Source organism: Mirounga leonina, unplaced genomic scaffold (assembly GCF_011800145.1).
Source record: "Mirounga leonina isolate KUSES-001 unplaced genomic scaffold, KU_Mleo_1.0 Mir_175, whole genome shotgun sequence".
Taxonomy (NCBI): Eukaryota; Metazoa; Chordata; class Mammalia; order Carnivora; family Phocidae; genus Mirounga; species Mirounga leonina.
This window is the reverse complement of record NW_023270453.1, coordinates 28,177,550-28,194,450: the sequence shown is the minus strand read 5'-3', so window position 1 is coordinate 28,194,450 and position 16,901 is coordinate 28,177,550. Positions and strand designations below refer to the sequence as shown.

The following is a 16,901-nucleotide window of genomic DNA, read 5'->3' as shown; positions in this document are numbered from 1 at the left end:
CCTGGATTCATGAAAACAACAGCAATCTTGTCGGCCGCATCTGGATCTCTCATCCCGAAACAGAGATGGACCCATTTTAATGAGATTTTGAGCACTGGTGTATATAGATCTCTTCCCCACCTCCCAATTCTGTAAAAACCCAGCAGACATACATCTTGATTAAAACCTTCTCAATTACCCCACTTAGAAAGAACTCAAACCCCATACTGGCTACCAAATTAAAACGGCAGTGCTAAGAGCAGGATCGGGGGTCTTAGGCCTAGATGCTCCTCCGTGCAGCTCAGGGTATGCATCTGGGGACATTTTAGAATCCTGACTCAGAACAGTGCTGTAAGGATGCCGGAGAAGTTCTTCAACAGTCTGACCCACTCCTTATTTTGAAAAGAAAAAAACAGGACCGGGGCGCCTGGGTGGCTCAGTCAGTTAAGCGTCTGCCTTCAGCTCAGGTCATGATCCCAGGGTCCTGGGATGGAGCCCCGCATCGGGCTCTCTGCTCAGCAGGGAGCCTGCTTCTCCCTCTCCCTCTGCCTGCCGCTCTGGCTACTTGTGATCTCTCTCTCTCTGTCAAATAAATAAATAAAATCTTAAAAATACCACTCAAGTTTAGAAATTAAATTTGTCGAGGGCTGGAAACTATCATATTTGTCCCTTGGAAGCTGTGTGGTCTTAGGCAAGTGGCTTAGGCTCTCTGAGCTTCCGTTTTCTCATCCATGGACTGAGGATACCAGCACCTCCCCAGGGTGATGAGTAGGGATGATGATGAAGAGCGAGAGGAACAGTTCCAGCCCGCGGCACGGCGTCTGGCTCCAGGCCTGTCCCAGGAGGGCCCAGCTGGCAAGACATGGTTGCCAGGCTGGGGGCAGAAGGCTGTGCCAGGCAGACCTGTGTGGAGGAGGAGCTGTCCCTTCCGCGGCTGGCAAAACCCAAGTGCTCGGTGCCAGATGCTGCAGGATGAGGCTAAATGAACAGAGGTGTCACTCCAGAGGTTGCTGCACATTTTCTCCTGCAAAGAAGCAACCCTAGGTGTGCTGGAAGGGCTCTCGGGACTGTTCTTAATCTGGAAGATTCAAGGCGACTCCTGCTATTTGCTCAGGATAATTGTTTTTCTTTCTTAAAGATTTTATTTATTTATTTGACAGAGAGAGCACAAGCAGGGGGAGAGGGAGAGGGAGAAGCAGATTCCCTGCTAAGCAGGGAGCCTGATGTGGGACTCAATCCCAGGACCCTGGGATCATAACCTGAGCCGAAGGCAGCTGCTTAATCGACTGAGCCACCCAAGTACCCTGCTCAGGATAATTGTTAATGATGGTACAAAAACCAGCCCATGAACACGGTTCAAAGGCCTGGAGGTCCGGGCCCGCTCACCGTTCTAATTTCCACATATACCACCTTTCCCTCCCTCTGTGTTCTCTCATTTCGATCTGGTATCTGTCTCATGTAGGCTTCTGCCTCAGAGCCCTTGCAGATGCTATTCCCACTACCCCAGATACTTTTCCCTTGCTTCTGATTCCTTAATTCCTATACAACTCATGACACACCTCTTCCAGGAAGCCTTCCCTGACCCTCTCCCTCTAGATCAAATCCTCCTCTTCACATACTGTAAGACCCACAGGCCTCTCCCTTTTGTGGGCACCGCCACACTGTCATGGCGTCTCTATTTCTATAGCTATTTGGTTCATGTCTGGCTGCTTACAAGACAGCAGAACTCTTTACGCTGTGTTTATACTTAAAATCATATCCCCAACATTACACTGTCTGGGACCACATTGGGCCCTCAGTAGATTTTTGTTAAATTGTTAGTAGCAGTCTCTTTAGAGGGCAATCTGGCACGTTCTATCACACTCCAAGGCTACCATGGTTAAGATGACATGGTGTGGGGGCAAAGACAAACACCAACGCAACAGAACAGAGAACAGAAGAAGAGACCTATGACAAAGTGGCAGTGATATTGGATCAATTAGATTATCCCTAAGGAAAGAAAAATTTCTCATGATCCTCCTTAACACAGTACATAAAGATCAACCCCAGGCAGTAGTAGACATAAATCCAAAAGGTAAAACGTGGAAGCTTTTAGGAGGGGGCACTGTGGATGACCTTGGGTTACTGAAAAAGGACACAAAAAGTATTAACTGTAAAAGAAAAGATTAATAATGTGAGCTATACAAAAATTAAAAATTCCAATCACCAAAAGTCACCAGGAAAATGAGAATCACACCATAGAGTATAAGCTATTTGCAAAACATACAACTGCCAAAGGGATCATTATCAAGCATGACAAAGACACTTACAAAGCAATTAGAAAAAAAACCCAGACAATTTAAAAGAAACATGGACAAGGGATCTGAACAGGCACTTCATAAAAGAGCAAATCCAAACCACCAAGAAACACATAGAAGGGATGATCAAATTCAGTGAGTAAGTAGGGAAATTTTAAAAACCACTACACACCCACCAGAATGGCTAAAATTACAAAATACAATAGCAAGTCAAGGTACTGGAGCTGGATGGGATATGGAGCAACTGGAAGTCTCATACAATGGCTGATGGAGCCTGAATTGGGCAGCCACTTTGTGCTCATGGCGGCACTATGTGTAACAGCCTTGCTATGGACTGCATTGTGTTTCCTCCTTCATACATTGAAGCCCCAACCCTCAATGTGATGGTATTTGGAGATGGGACCTTTGGGAGATAGGTAGGTTGAGATGAGGTGGTGAGAGTGGAGCTCTCACGGTAGGATAAGTGTCCTCGAAAGAAGAAGAGACACCAGAGTGCCATGTGGGTACACAGCGGGAAGGCGACCATGTGCAAGCCAGGACGAGAGCCCTTGCCGGAACTTGAAGGTGCTGGCACCCTGATCTCAGACCTTTAGCTTCCAGAACTGTGAGAAATGCATTTCTATTATTCAAGCCCCCCTAGTCTATGGTATTTTGTTATGGCGCCTGGGCAGACGAAGACAGACCTCAAAGTGCAAACAATGCAAATGTCCCCCAGCAGTGGGGTAAAGAAAATGATGGCCCATGCACACACTGGATTACTGGCCAACAATGAAAACAAATGGACAAAGCTACGGGGAACAGCAATGTCAGGGCATGCAGAAGAAGCTAGACACAACGGAACACAATGGAAAAAAACAGACAAAATTAATCTGTCATGAAGGATGCATCCTCAGGTAGTACAAGTGCAAGAGCCCTACACAAGAGCAAGGACAGGCTCTGGGAGAGACTGGAAGGGCTTCTGTGAGGCTGGGATCACGGTTACGAAGGGCACGAGGAGCCTGTTTCCGGCTCCCAGTGGGCGGTCTACTTGCTGACTTGGTTGCAGTTATAGGACCGCTAGCTCCGTGAAAAAAGACTGAATTGTTCTTTTTTGTTTTGTGTACGTTTCCATATGCATGCTATATTTAATAAGAAAAAGGTTTCCAGGGGCGCCTGGGTGGCTCAGTCAGGTGAGCATCTGTCTGCCTTTGGCTCGGGTCATGATCCCAGGTCCTGGGATCAAGCCCCGCATCAGGCTCCCTGCTCGGCAAGGGGCCTGCTTCTCCCTCTCCCACTCCCCCTGCTTGTGTTCCCTCTCTTGCTGTCTCTTTCTGTCAAAAAAAAAAAAAAAAAGAAAATGAAAAAGAAAAAGGTCTCCAGAAAAGATGTGGAAAAAAAAAAAAACAAAACAAAACCCTACACACATAGCTTTTGATGTAGCAATTCCACTTCTAGGAATTCATCCTCCGGAAATATTTGCACATGTGTGAAATGACTATGTGCATTGCTGTCCATTCCTGCCTCCTCTGGGATGGCAAGATACTGGGATCAATCTGGAACCCATTAACAGGGGCTGGTGGGATAAATAAGTGCCCAACACCACGGAATGCTCTGCAGCCATGAAAAGGGGTAAGAAGAGCCCCCTGCAATATATTCAGGATAAAAAACAAAGTGTGAGGGGCACCTGGGTGGCTCAGTTGGGTTAAGCGTCCGACTCTTGATTTCAGCTCTGGTCGTGATCTCAGGGTCCTGGGATTGATCCCTGAGTTGGGCTCTGTGCTCAGCGGGGAGTCTACTTAAGATTCTCTCTCTCCCTCTGCCCCTCCTCCCCTAAAAAAACAAAACAAAACAAAACAAAAAAACAAAGCGCAAAACAGTAACCCCCTTTAAAATACTGGAGCTGCCTCTAGGGAAAGGAAGAGGCCCAGGAGATTCGAATAAAGGAGGGAAATTTACTTTTCTTTGTAAACTGAGTTGTACTATTTGAGTATTTTACCATGCGCTACTCTGCCTACTCAGAAAATAAATTATCACTTAAAAACAGAGTAAGTACATGCAGGCTGGGTGGATAAAGGCACGGGAAGGGAAGGAGCAGGATTCTGACTCTCTGGCCCTCGGAGGTCACACATGTGAAGATGGGTTTTGGAGCCAGGCAGGTCTCAGATCAAGTCCAGTTTATGGCCCTTCCTACCTCTGACCTTGGCCAAGGGACTTAAAACTCTGATTCTGCCTTCATCCACAAAAGAGGACCTTCCCATTTGGGTACTGAGAGCATTAAATGAGATCATCCAGAGCCTGGTGTCTGGCAGGTAGAAAGCATTCAACCACGTTCGCCCTGACCATCCTACCTGGTAACCACCAATATGTTGTTCCAAGACGTGGTATCCTTGTTGCCATTTTACAGATGAGGAAACGGGTCCAGAAGTCACCACCTCCGGGGCCTTCCACAGGCCGGCAACACACGTGATCTTTCCCTTGACCCCATAGGAACATCGAAACAGCAGGCCCTCGAGGGGGGGGGCACACGGCCGAAAGGGATCAATGACTACAAATAATCCGAGTTATTTGTGGGCGGTGGCTGCTGAAGGAAGCGCTCTGGACTTTCCTCTGCCTGCTGCTGGTCTTATTCAGCATTTCTGACTTTTTAATTCTGCTCTCATTTGCCACAGCAGCTGGTCAAGGGATAAGACATTATTATTTCTGTTGAATGATAAGTAAAGGGAGGTCAGGTAGGGGGATGGGGGGATGGGGACAATGCACACAATGCACAGCAGCATCCGTGTGGCTCAGGGTTAGGCTCAGGGCCTCAGAGTCTGTACACCTGGGTTTCTTGGTGGACATGCTGCTATTACTCAGAGCCGGGGCAAGTCTGCCATCCTCTCTGGGCCTGCATTCCCACCCCTGCAATCTGACCAGTCTTTCCTCCAGGGACATGAGCAAATATACATAAACCCCTTAGAACAGGCCTAGCAATAGCCCTAGCACCCACTGAATCCTGGGCAAATATGAGTGGCCAATATTTATGGGTCCTTGTCATTAGGGTAGGCAGAGTCCAGGATCTTCTGAAGGTTTCCTCTTGTCCCTCTAGCTTATGGTTACTCTGACAACCTAGCTCTGAAGCCCTCCTGGACCCTGTCCCCAGGGCTGAAAGTCCATGTCCTTGTGTGTGCTGTTCTTCTGTGAGCCCTGCTTTCGGCCCCTGGGAGGACTATGCACTTAGGGCTGGGGCAGGATGTCAGGCTTGCAAACCCACATGCAGGCAGTAATTTGCACAAGTGCTCCTTGCCTTGGTGTGCTTATTTCCAGCCTGTCCCCAGAAGGGTGCTCAGCCTGCAACGCCAGCAGAGAGCTATTTACAGCTCTGGGCAAGGAGAGGGGAGGCAGGCTCTGTTCCCACACAGGAACAGCCCTCCCGAAGTGGCTTGCTCTTTTGGCTGCTTGTAAGAGGCTGTTCGGCCAACCCGGTCCCCAGAGGAGTTTTGAGGTCCTAAAAGCTTTTGCTGAAAGGCCAGGGATCTGCCCCAAGGGTTGTCTGGTTTCCTCAGGGAACTTGTGCTCAAAGGCAGATGGGAGGTGTCCCTAGGGTCCCCCCAGTAGAGCTGCCAATGAGTTCTAGAGATCTGGACGGAGGAGGGGATACAGTAGACCTGTCAAAACCATGGACAGCTCTAGCCATTCTACTACCACTCTAGTCAGAGGTGGACAAACAGTGGTGGAGTGCTGGGGTGGGAAAAGACATCCGGTCCACTGGCCCATTTATGTAAATAAAGCTCTGTTAGAACAGAGACTTGCCCATTCATTACATTGTCTCTGGCGTCTGTCGTGGTACAGGTGAATAGTTGTTGGTTGTTAACCATATGGCCCGCAAAGGCTCAAGTATTTACTAATCGGCCCCCTTTACAGAAGAAATTTGCCGAGACTTACACTAGGTGATGTCCCTGTCATCTCATCTTTTATCAGGCTTCTGTGATCCAGCTATAGGTGGAGTCTGCTCTTCCCCCAGCTTCTAGAAGGATTTTTCTCCAGTGCTAATCAAATCAGGTCACCTCGTTGCTAAAAACCCTTCCATGGTTCCCTATTGGTCTCTGCGTCAAGTCCACACATTATCATTGGTCACCTGGATGTCCATATCTGGCCCTCCTGAAGTTTTCCCTCTCCTCATTCACCCACCCTATGCTCCACTGAAGGCCTCCACCATCCTCTGAACATTGGTTTTATAGGGGGGAAAAAACTGTGTCTCAATGGAATATTATGCATTATCTGCATACAGTACAAACTTTCCAGTTATCTGATTCTAGCCCTGTTCATTATCTTTGAGCTGTTTTTTCCAATCCTTTGTAAGTTGTAGGAAACTAATAGACAAGCAAATTCTGTCTTGTCCAATCATCTCCCCCTTCCATTTGCAATTCATTTCAACATTCCTTTTCTCCATACATAATTGTGCTTTAGTTGACTTCGCCTTTGAACTGGTTCTAACATCTGTCCAGTTCCCTCATTGAGTGAGCTTAATACAATCTTAAACAAGTGTCTGTTTTTGTGTCTGCATGGGAATCATGATTTTAACCTTTTTTTATCTGAAGATTTTTCTTCTTCTTCTTTTTTTTTTTAAAGAGTTTATTTGACAGAGAAAGAGAGCACAAGCTGTGGGAGCAGCAGGAAAAGGGGGAGGGAGAAACAGGCTCCCCACTACGCAGAGAGCCTGACTTGGGGCTCGATATCAGGACCCTGGGATCATGACCCGAGCCAAAGCCAGACAGGACGCTTAACCGATTGAGCCACCCAGGCGCCCCTGAAGATTTTCTTTTAACAGTTTTCTGTGAAGTCTCTGAGCCTCCGTTCAAGTTCTCTCTGTCAAGAACATCTTTCCCACCTTTTTCTCCTGCAATTTCTTCCCCAGCATCCCCAGGGTTTCTCTGACTTCCAACCTCTATGTATTCCCAGCCTCCCCGGGATGCATCTCGCTGAATGGCAGCTGTTCTGGTCTGTCTCCCCACAGCTCGCCTAGAAGATCCTCTGGTGTAGCAGCTGGGTCTCTATCTCTCCCGTGTCACGCACACACACACCCCTAGTACTCTACAGGACACACAGAAGTTGTGCAACAAGCAGACACATTAATGAATGAACGAACGCTGGGTGATGAGACTGCTCACCTAGACAGAAGCCACTAAGGGCGAGACCTTGTTCTCCTCGCTCAATACTCTATACACAATGCCAGTGTCTGGCATCTGCTGAGTACCCGATAAATACTTGTTGAAAACCACTCAACTTCTGGTTCCTGGCCTACTTTTTTTTTTTTTTTTTTTTTTAAGATTTTATTTATCTGAGAGAGAAAGAGCGCACAAGCAGGGGGAGGGACCGAGGGAGAGGGAGAAGCAGGCTCCCTGCTGAGTAGGGAGCCCGATGCGGGGCTCAATCCCAGGACCCCAAGATCATGACCTGAGCCGAAGGCAGACGCTTAACTGACTGAGCCACCCAGGTACCCCGCTTGGACTACTTTTAAGTAATCTCCCATTTCTCCGCTTCGGAAGAGCAAGCACAGCAGCTTCTGAATACCACCCTCCCGCGCCACGCTGTCATGCGTCACCACAGTGGCACTTCAAGCCCTCTGGGTCCTGCTCCCCTTGAGGGAATGGATGGCAATCTCCGTTCTGCTTCATGGCCATCTTGCGACCTTGAGCAAGGCACTGCTCCTCTGGGCCTCTGTTTTCCCATGGGTCAGGCCCTCGGTTCAGACATTCCAAGAGATGAAGTACATAAGGGAAAGACAGGAAAGACCAGTAATGCCCAAATGATGTTCCAGCCCAGACACCATTTACACTGTAACAAACACTGTCAGTGTAACTCATTGGCAAAGCTAAGTAGGGCCTAGCTCTGAGTTGTGAGGGTGATACAGGTGTCCTAGGACAAGGTCTCCAAACTTGAATGTGACCATGAATCCTACCTTCCACCTGCCACCGCCAACCTGAGATATTGTTAAAATATAGATTTGCATTCTGTAGGCCTGTGTAAGGTCCAACAGTCTGCATTTCTTTTCTTTTCCTTTTTTTAAAGCTTTATTTATTTTTTTAGAGAGAGCAGGAGGGGCAGAGGGAGAGAGTATCTCAAGTAGACTCCCCACTGAGTGCAGAGCCTGACTCAGGGCTTAATCCCCTGACCCTGAGGTCAGGACCTGAGCTGAAACCAAGAGTCGGCTGCCTAATCGACTGAACCACCCAAGCGCCCCCAATAGTCTGCATTTCGAATGAGTATCCAGATGCTACAGTGCGGCTGGGCATTGTACCACATTTCCAGAAGTAAGGTGCTAGGACACAATGGGTCCCAGCTTTGAAGAAATTCTCAGTGTGGCCAAGGGACAGATGTCCAGCATGCTGCCAACAGTCTAAGGCAATAAATGTGACTACCTAAATGGGAGGTCTTGGTAGTTAAGCCTATAGACCTCTGAGAAAGGACAGGTTGGCAAGGTGGAGGATTCCAGTGCAGGGTTCTCAAAGAACATGGATGGAAAACAGGTTGGGAGTATTCTGCCAGGCCAATGACTCTACTGAAGTCTGGTGGTGGGGCCCCACCAATCTGTGTGTTAACAAGCCCTCCAGGGCTTCTTATGCTCAAGTGTGAGAACCACTGTGCTAGGGGGAGAGAAAGGGTAGAATATTCTAGGTTGACAAACAGTGTTTTGTTTTCCCATAGTAGAATTTCAGGCACATGTCTGGGCTTTAAAAATTGCATTCATCTAGGGGCGCCTGGGTGGCTCAGATGGTTAAGCATCTGCCTTCGGCTCAGGTCATGATCCCAGGGTCCTGGGATTGAGTCCCGCATCGGGTTCCCTGCTAGGCGGGAAGCCTGCTTCTCCCTCTGCCTCTGCCTCTCTCTCTCTGACTCTCATGAATAAATAAATAAAAAACATTAAAAAAATAAATAAATTGCATTCATCTATTCATCCATCCATTCACGCACTCATCCATCAATTTATCCAACCAACAAAGTGGTTGTGTCCATGCATCCAACCATCTATCCATCTGCCCATCCACTCACCCACCCAACATCCAACAAGTATGTCCTGAATGTCTACCATGAACCCTTTTAGGCACAAGAGATAGGACTGAAATTGTAGATATACACATCTGTCTTAGCCTCTAACCCAGTGATTCTCTACCAGAGACAAGTTTGCCCCCATGGGACATGTGGTGATGTCTGGAGACGTTTTTGGTTGTCCCAACATGGGGGAAAGCGTGCTACTGGCCTTTAGTGGGGTAGGGGCCAGGGATGATGCTAAACATGCACAGGACAGCTCCCCAAAATTAATAGTGTTGAGGTTGAGAAACTTTGCTCTAGATTGGGAGCCCCTTGTGGGAAGTAACTGAATTGTAGTCACCTTGATCTCCTAAGGTCACAAGACTGCCTGAACTACAGGAGCTGAGCAAATGTTTATATGCAAGAGGAAATGGCAACACAAACATACATTCATGTATATAAAGAGCTCTTAAAACTCAACCAAAAGGGGAGCCTGGGCGGCTCAGTCATTTGAGCGTCTGACTCTTGATTTCAGCTCAGGTCATGATCTCAGGGTTGTGGGATCGAGCCCCAGATAGGGCTCTGCACTGAAGGTGGAGCCTGCTTGGGATCCTCTCCTTCTCCCTCTGCCCCAACTTGCACTATCTCTAAATAAATAAATAAATAAATAAATAAATAGAATTTAAAAAAAACCCCAAAAACCTCAATCACAAAAAGACAACCCAACTGAAAAATGAGCAAGGGACTTACATAGATGTTTCTCCAAAGAAAATATACAAATGGCCAACAAGCACACGAGAAGATGCTCAACAACACTAGTCACTAGGGAACCGCAAATCAAAACCAATGAGATACCACTTCACACCTGCTGGAATGGTGGTAATAGTAAAAATAATGATAATTGGAAAATAACAAGCATTGGTAAGGATGTGGAAAATTGGAACCTTCACATGTTCCTTGCTGGTGGGAATGTAAAATGGTGTCGTTTGGCAGTTCCTCAAAAGGTTAAACAAAGGGCGCCTGGGTGGCTCAGTTGGTTAAGCGACTGCCTTCGGCTCAGGTCATGATCCTGGAGTCCCGGGATCGAGTCCCGCATCAGGCTCCTTGCTCAGCGAGGAGTCTGCTTCTCCCTCTGACCCTCCCCACCTCATGCTTTCTCTCTCTCTCAAATAAATAAATAAAATCTAAAAAAAAAAAAAAAGGTTAAACAAAGAATTACCATGTGACTGATCATGTGACCTGAGTGGTTCATGCCTGGGCATATCGCCAAAAGAACGGAAACCAAAATTGTCTTTAAACCAAAACTTGTACGTACGTGTTCACAGAAGCAGAGAAGGCCAGGTGTTGGAACACAGTTTTCGGTTAATCCTCTCAGAAATCCTGCTCAGTAATGAGCAGGTCCTATTACTGCCCCTCTTCCCACTACTCTTCTTTTTGCTTTCCACTATTAACCCCTTTCCAAAGACAGGGAAATGAGATGTTGAGAGGTAGAGTGGTCACGGCATGAGGCCATCACGCTGGTAGGAGCCCAATTCAGCTGCAGGCACTCTGACCCCAGAGCCCATTGGAATGCTTAAGGAGTTCCCCAAAGCCAGGGCATAAGTTCAGTCTGGGGTGGGGAAGCCTCAGATTCCTCTCTCATGGCTCCCGAACTCTCAGAAAGTTCAGAGGCCCAAGTTTCAGCCACCAGAATTGCTGGCATGTGTATTTCCCCAGAGAGAGGGACGGGTCCAGGCAGGAGTGTGCGGTCCTCAGACCTCGCCTGCACCAGCACGCTGGCACTGGGGACAGCGGCAGGCCTCCTCTCGTGGGCTGGAGTCCCATGGCTGTACCTCTTGGCAGGGTGACCCAGAGCAAGTCTGTCAACCTGTGTGTGCTGTGTGCTCATTTGTAATGCACAGGAAGCTGGCTAGAGGATTCCTCCTCCTCTTCTTCTTCCCCCATGAATATATTCTATTTTTTTTTTGAAGATTTTATTTATTTGAGAGAGAGAGAGAGCGCGCGCGTGCGAAAGCATGAGCAGGGAGAGGGAGAAGCACGCTCCCCGTGAGCAGGGAGCCTGGTGTGGGGCTTGATCCCAGGACCCTAGGATCATGACCAGAGCTGATGGCAGACGCTTAACCGACTGAGCCACCCAGGCACCCCTCCCATGAATATATTCTTATATATACATAGGTCTCTTTCACGCCCCTTGCTTGCCTGACTAATCATTCCCATATGCATTCACATATATCTTTGTTTTTTAATATACTGTATATATTAATTCTGCAACTTTATTGTTTTCACTAAATGTCTCGGGGAACTCTCCATGTCAGGAATGTACCTCTCCCTCATTTTTCTAAAAAGACTGCTCATTTCCCTCTGTGAACGCATGTGATGTAGCCCCTCCCCGTGCTGGTGCCGCAAAGTCCTGCCGCAGACATTCCTGTGTTCGCCAAGCTGCATGCACGAGTGAACACAGCTATAGGAGAGTCTTAGAGGTGGGAGGGCAGTGTGAGTTCTGGAAGAGACGGCCAGATGACCTTCTGAAGAAGGCTCCAGAACCAGGTTATTTCTGAAACTGTTGCTGGCATGAACATTTGTTTGACCTCTAGCAGGGAAGGGGGTAATGCCCTTAGGCAAGCCATTTAACCTCTGTGAGCCTTAGTTTGCTCATCTGTAAAATAGGAGGCCCAGATTAATGCACATAAAGGTGCTCTGGAGGTGGCAAAGTCCTGTTTTACGTGAAGGATTGAGATCGTTGTTAACACTGAGAGGCTCAGCGGCTGGACACCAACCCCTCCATCATGCAGAAGGCAGAACAAGGAGCCTGAGGAAGGAGAAGAAGGATCAAGGATGTGCAAGACATGTGCGTTAGGCCAGCAGTTCTCACTGGAAGGGATGGGTGTCATTCCGCCCCCCAGGGGACGTCTGCCAATGCTTGGAGACAGTTTAGTTGGCATAACTAGAGAGGCCTGTACTGGCATCTAGTAGGGAGAAGGGCCAGAACAGAGCTAAACACCCTCAGTGCATAGGATGGCCCCCGAGACAGGAAATTATTCCGCCCCCAATGTCAACACTGCAGAGGACAGAAGGCCTGCTCTGCGGCTGCCTCTTATCTGATGCCTACCCCCCAACGAACCTCGTTCAAAGATGAGGTAAGTGAGCCTCAGAGAGGGAATGACCTGCCCAAACCTCCCCAGCCATTCACTCTTGGCTCCATCTGACTTTACAGTCTGCGGTCCTAAAAGCACAAAGGTTTTATGACTTTGCACTTGAAATCACAATCATTGCTTCCACCCATTTGTTGTAGTAGCTAAGCACTTTACGAGGATTAACTCGTTTTATGTGGATAAGGTTAATAATCTCCTCAAGATCACATAGCAAGTAGCAGATCTGGGCTCTAGACCCAGATAAGAGGGGTCCAGGGACTGATCTCTTGACCTCTATGCACTCCAGTTCAGCCCCATGCTCTGGAACTTTCACCTTGGCAGCTTGGACTTGGCTCCCTGCTCTAAATCGGAGCATGAGAGCCAATCCTTTAGCTGGAGGCAGGGGGGAGCCCCCGCCTCAAGACCCTCCCATCTGCAGGGACCTGGTCCCTGTTGCCTGGCTGGATGGTTCTGGAGCCCTGCGACTAGTTTCAGCTCTGGCCGCATTCAGTGCCTCAGGAACAGAAGCCATGCTCTGAGCAGGGATACGAGATTGCTGGAGGGACAGGAGGGAAGGGGCCTGTCCAAAGTTCCTGGAGCAAACCCAGCTATGCCAACTGAGGCTCCTGCGGCGGTCTCGGGCACCAGCACATTGCAACCCATCTCGTTCGCCATCCTTGACTGATTTGGCTTTTGGCAAGTGTCAGTGTGGTGGTGGGCACAGCAAAAAGCTCCCATGGGGTGAGCAGTTAAGTGCGGACCCCCAGGAGTGGATTTTACAAGGTGGCCTGTTGCGGGGGGGGGGCAGTGCTGCATTTCAGCTCTGCCCCATCCTAGCTGCATTACATTCTCAGGGCCTCTGCACCTCCTCTGGCAAGTGGAGAGGTCAGTCCCGGCCGTAAATGTGAGCACTGGAGCTCCTGTCCCAGACGCAAGCACCCCATAATCCCTGCAGAGACTGTGACCAGGTTTGCCACCCACTGGCTGGATGACCTTGAGCAAATGTCTTCCCCTCTTTGTGTCTCTGTTTGCTCAACTGTCAAATGAAGGGGCAGGATCTTTAATCTAGAAGCCTAGAACTCCAGACTTACTTCTCCCTGGGGCTGACCTCTTTGGACATCCAGGACACACATTTCTCCATACCCCATGCCCCGGGTGCAGCTCTAAAGAGCAAGGCAAAGCTCCTTGCCTTTCTCTTTCCTGTCCTTCACCCTTGCCTGCCAGGGAAGAGCTCTTCCCAGGCCCCCTCAAGTCACCAACATCCTGGCCCTTAGCCCAGCAAAGCCAACACTGTCTCCAGCCCAGTGGATGGTTCCTGCAGCATCTACCTTCTCTGGCCAAGTGCCCAGGGAATTCCACTGAGCAGTGCCCACTGGAGCTGGAGGTAAGGGGACAGCCCCAGGGAGCAAGGTGGGGCCCTCCTCTCTGCATCTGACACTCCCTTCTCCAGGGGAGAGGTTGGGCTGCCTCAGGGGAGAACATCCTGATCACCAGCCCTTTGTGTGGGGGATGGGGGGGGTGTCCCTGGTGGTCCTGCTGCCTCAGAGGCCATCTCTGCTGTCAGAGTTCAGAGGGCAGTAGAAGGGTCCGTCCCTAGGCTCAGGATCCTGGCTTTAAGGGCTTTATTCTTATGAAACCTCATCTGGTCTCATCTCTGGCCAGGGTGGGAGAGGAAAGGTGGGATGGGATTAGGTGGAGCAGTGAGGTGTGGGAGTACAGTCGGGGAAGGATGGGATTTGGGAGAGGCTGGGAGAGGGGGTGTAGGGTGTTAGTGAGAGGCTGTTGGCTTGAAAGGGTTAGAGAGAGGCGGAGTGAGGTGGGCGACTTGGTTCAGATGGGTGGCCAGATCCCAGTCCTACTGCTGAGTATGAAAGCCCTTGCCTCACATCTGTTGGAGGAAGAGGGTACCTTCCCCCAAATGCTTTAATGTGGTGGTGTGTGAGGCAACCATTTCTCTGTAAGGGGTGGAAAGAGGGTCTCAGGTGGGGTGGGGGAGGGGGAGGGAATCATCCATATCTGAAGGCAAATCCCAGAGTCCAGGCGCTGAGTTGGGGTACGCAGTAAGGTCCCTATTGGGTTTGAGGGTGACATGGTGAGTCTCTGCCCCGAGATTTCCCTGCCTTAAGGAGGGGCTTATTTCCCAGGACATCTGGGGGCCTTCATTTTCCCTGGAGGGAGAATGACCTATCTATAACTAAGACCCTCATCATTCCGAAGCGAGGGTGGGAGGAGATCCAAACTTAGTTTCTGAGGGAGGCGGAAGGTGCATCCATCTCCGAAGACATCAGGGGGGCCCTAGATACCTGCGGAGGTTCGACCCCACTTTGGGGTCGATCCATCCCAATGGGTAAATTAGGGAGGGGAAATCCTATCTCCAGAGCCTGGGGCTAGGAGGAAGAGCCCATTTCTGACAGGAAAAGGAGGCTATTTTGCTCTCTGGGAGGTGAGAGACCCTCTCTTTTTGGGGGAGGGGACCCGCGTCTCGAGAGGATGAGGGCCCCGATTCTGGTGAAAGACGCCCCGTTTTTGCTCCCTGGGTGCACGGCCAAAGGACTCCATCTCGCGTGGAAGGACCCGCCCGCACGCGACCCGACGCCGGGCCCTTACCTCCAGGCCCAGGCTCCGGTCTGCAGACTCCGATCTGCCGGGCTCCGACTTGAGGTTCCTGCGCTCTGAGCTCCGGGTGCGTCCAGTCTCTGCCCCACTTCCCCCAGCGACTCGCGGGGTTTCCTAGCTCCGCCGAGCCGAGCCGGCCAATCAGCGCTGCCGGCCCCGGCCCTCTCTCGCGCCGCAGCCAATGAGCGCGCCCGCCACGGGCCACCGCCCCCGGGGGGAGGGGGAAGGCAGGGCGGGGGCAGAGTCCGGCCTCCGGGGGCGGAGGAGCCGGGGGCCCGGAGGAGGGACCGCGAGGGCCGGGGGCGAGGGTTGGGGCTGTGGAGGAGGAGGCTGAGGACCCTCCTCAGGCCGGAGGGGAGCCTATCTGATGGCCGGGTGGAGAGCGCGTCTCTAAAAGGGGACGGCTCTATAGGTTGATTTCACCTAGACCTGAATTACCTCCTGTCCTCTTTCCTGGGTCCTGGGGCCTGCGGGTGAGCGTAGCTGCCCCACCTGCACCCCGCGCCCTGGCTCTGGAACCCTAGATCCGGAGTCAGAGTCCGTATGATGCCCTGCCCCTCTCCGCCCCCCCCGCCCCCCCCCCGCCCCGGGGCAGGAGTTTAGGGCCCTCTCGCTCAGCCCTCCCAGCTGCCATTCACTTAACAAACCTCCTGCCCCACCAGCTCCGCAAGAGAAATGGCTTGTGCACCCTGGAGGCAATGCAAAGAGCACTGGACTAAGAGTCCATGGTTCCGCCTGCATGATCTAGGGTAGGTCACTCCACCTACCCGATCCTCAGTTTCCTTAACAGCAAATGAAGACAACAGTGATAGTACCTCCTTCATGGGTGTAAATGAGACTGTAGATGTGATGAAGGTGATTTTATAAAAATTAAAATGCAATATGAAAGCTAATTAATATTAAAGGGTCAATGACTGATAGCCCAGCAGCTTTCCAAAGGTATTTGGAAAGAGGATGCGTTCATTCAGTGGTAGAGTCAAAGACACAGAAACTGCCCATCCGAACAACATGTGATCACCAACAGCTCATAATGAATGGAAATTCCAGACCCTCAAAGGCCACAAAGGAACACAGCTTGGTTTTCCCTATTCATCCTGATCAGTCATTATTTCTTTAGTTTGCTAGTATCTTGCAGAAACCTGAGATCCCTCCTTTCTGCTTTCCAGGAATCCAGGCTGCTCTATCTCTGGTTAGGCAAGGACTGTCATCCTAGTAATTAAGGAATTAAGACAAATAAAGAACAAGCAAATAAAAAAACAGCCAAAAAAACTACCTGCCCTCTAGGGTGGTCTATGACAATAGGGACCAAAAAGAAACAATAAATAAGAATCATTCAAAGGAACAGACAGAAAATATAATTGATCCACGGTTCTGCTGAAATTGAGAGAGCTTTGCCAATCTTTTTTGGTAGGTTAATCCTGCCACCTTGCTTGCAGAACTTTATGAGGCCTGGGTTATAAATCCAGCAATTTTTCCTTAAAATCTAAGCCATGTAGATAATCCTCTTTCCTGCCCAAAACCCACCCAAAGAAATAAAATGGTCAATAAACATAGGAGGAAATAAAGTTTGTCAAAGAAAGGCAGGTTAAAGAGATGGAAAAATTTCATCAACCAAAATGGCCTGATTTTTATTATTATTATTATTTTTATTTTTAAAGATTTTATTTATTTGACAGAGAGAGACACAGCAAGAGACGGAACACAAGTAGGGGGAGCAGGAGAGGGAGAAGCAGGCTTCCCGCTGTGCAGGGAGCCCGATGTGCGGCTCGATCCCAGGACCCTGGGATCATGACCTGAGCCGAAGGCAGATGCTTAATGACTGAGCCACCCAGGTGCCCCCTGATTTTTATTATTATAACTACTATTATTTGTGGGGGTTTCAAGGAAG

At 49.7% G+C, this 16,901-nt stretch overlaps 1 protein-coding gene across 1 annotated transcript in view; it reads right to left on the bottom strand.

Moving 5' to 3' along the window:
- Positions 1–15,102, bottom strand: part of ABAT (4-aminobutyrate aminotransferase) — an 84,130-nt gene extending 69,028 nt beyond the window's left edge. Inside the window, exon 1 of the mRNA XM_035022239.1 lies at positions 15,005–15,102. The gene's annotated coding sequence lies outside the window, so the exon portion shown is untranslated. The remainder of the gene's footprint in view (positions 1–15,004) is intronic.
- Between the last annotated feature and the right edge of the window lie 1,799 nt (positions 15,103–16,901).